Source organism: Beta vulgaris, chromosome 1 (assembly GCF_026745355.1).
Source record: "Beta vulgaris subsp. vulgaris cultivar EL10 chromosome 1, EL10.2, whole genome shotgun sequence".
NCBI classification, from domain to species: domain Eukaryota; kingdom Viridiplantae; phylum Streptophyta; class Magnoliopsida; order Caryophyllales; family Amaranthaceae; genus Beta; species Beta vulgaris.
Window position 1 is genome coordinate 41,866,589 of NC_079202.1, and position 2,287 is coordinate 41,868,875.

At 40.1% G+C, this 2,287-nt stretch overlaps 1 non-coding gene across 1 annotated transcript; it reads left to right on the forward strand.

The window, feature by feature from the left end:
- Positions 1-1,232: 1,232 nt before the first annotated feature.
- On the forward strand, positions 1,233-1,338 carry LOC125494474 (small nucleolar RNA R71). The gene has a single exon (XR_007270722.2). It is a non-coding gene; the product is annotated as a small nucleolar RNA R71 (small nucleolar RNA).
- Positions 1,339-2,287: the final 949 nt, after the last annotated feature.

Below are 2,287 nucleotides of genomic sequence, written 5' to 3' on the forward strand. Positions count from 1 at the left end.
TCTTTTAATTTTGGTGGAGATTTATTTTGTAAAAGGGCACTACATTCTTCAATAAAAGCAACAGTCTCCACCTCGTTAAAAGCCCTTTTCCTAGTCAAGATATCTTTCATAAATTTTGCATAAGCAGGCACTTGAGTAATTAATTCCGTGAAAGGAACTGTTACCTGAAGATTCTTGACGACTTCCAAAAACTTACCAAATTGCTTGTCTAGCTTACTCTTGAGGTGACGATTGGGGAAAGGAAGTTTGATAGAAGGAACCTCAATAGCAGGCTTTTTGGCTTCATTGGTCTCTCATGTTCAGTTGCTTGCTTAGAGTTCTCCTTGTCATTTTTAGCTTCAGCTGAGACCTGTTCCTCATCATTTTTCACACTCAAAGTATCATTAACAGGCATGGGTGGTCCATTATAGTGAGAACCACTTCGGAGAGTGATGGCACTTGCCGAGTCTGTAGGCTGAACAGGTTGTGCTGGAAGAGCACCTTGTTGGCGAGTAGAGTTCAAAGTAGCCAATTGTGCCAACTGATTCTCCAACATCTTATTGTGAGCAAGAATGGACTCAATTTGTGCTTTGTCAGCTTGTCGATCTTTTTGCATTTGTAGCATCATGTTTCTCATCTCAACCATCATTGGATCGGCAGGAGGTGCATGTTGAGATGGATTGAAGGGTGATCTAGAGAAACCAGGAGGGTGTTGGGAAGGTTGTTAGTAATACCTCTGGTTCAATTGTTGTGCTTGTGGTTGTGGTATAGGAGGATTTAGGACATTAGTGCTCTTGTAAGACAAATTAGGATGATTTCTCAACCCTGGATTGTATGTGTTGGAGTATGGGTTGTTCGGCTGATATGTTTGAAAAGTATTAACTTGTTCGAGAGAACTCCGACACTATTGTGCCCAATGTCCAACTGTACCACAATTATCACACAAAATCACGGATGTAGTACCAAAGGCAACACTTGCAGGAGAGGATAGTTGCACATTGTCAAGCTTATTGCTGATTGCATTCATCTGTGCAGCTAATAGGGATATAGAATCTATCTCATGCTTTCCACCCTTGTTAGCTAGTCCTCGAGGATCGCCATATTGAGAGTTGTGAATAGCCATCTCCTCGATCAAATCATGTGCAACATCAATTTCTAGTTTCATGAATTTCCCATTTGCTGCAGAGTCAAGGATAAGTCTCGAGTTGTTCCCCAAACCATTGTAGAATCCCTGAACTAGGAACCATTTTTGTAGACCATGATGGGGACATTTCTCTGAAGATCTTTAAATCTTTCCCATGCCTCATGTAAAGACTCATCATTCCCTTGGGTGAAATTTGTAATCTGACTACGCAACCTAGCAGTCTTCTCTGCAGGTAGTACTTTCTGTAGAAAGCTAGGGCCAAGGTATTCCAATCATTGATCCCAAGAGTGGCTCGATTAATCCCATTGTACCACATCTTTTCCTTGTCTCGAAGTGAAAATGGGAAAAGAATCTCCCGAATCTGATCTTGTGTCACTCCCTGCTGCTTAATGGTAGAGCAATATTGGCAGAAATCCTGATAATGAAGATTAGGGTCTTCATTAGGTCCACCACCAAATTGTTTTTCTTTCGATCATGTTTAACAATGTAGGTTTGATCTCGAAATTTACAGCTTCGATTTCAGGCATTTGATTGCTCTTGGGAAGTTCAGCCAAAGAGGGTTGGGAAAATCAGTAAGCCTATGAGCCATCTCTGATTCTAGTGGAGTAATAGAGACAATGCTGCTAGAATCAGAGTCAGAATCCAAAGGATTATCTTCCCTTGGATTATCTCGCAACTGCCTGGAAAAGTTCTTCTGTCTATGAAAGGATCTTTCGATTTCAGGATCAAATGGTAGGCAATCTGAACTCAAAGTCCTGCGCATGGAAGAACTAAAGAACAAACAATTAAGAGATTTCGTCCCAAAGAGCAAGTGTTCTCTGAGACGAGAGTATATAATCTAGACTCTAAAACAATTAAAGAAAATGGAACAAAACCGTTTTCCCCGGCAACGGCGCCAAATTTTGACAGGCTAAAGTCGTATCACCTTATCAAAAGTAATCCTAAAGTCCTCTAACAAATAGTAGTCAGGGAAGTAGGGTCGAATCCACAGAGAAACAGTGTTCTTTTCCTAATTGTCAGTCAAATCTAGAGTATAGAAACGAGTGTTTGTGAGTAATTATACTAAACTAGACTATAACTATATCAAGAATTATCAATAATAAAAATTCTAGGGCATAGGTTCACCAATGATCAATATTTCGAGATGAAACACAAAAATCAACA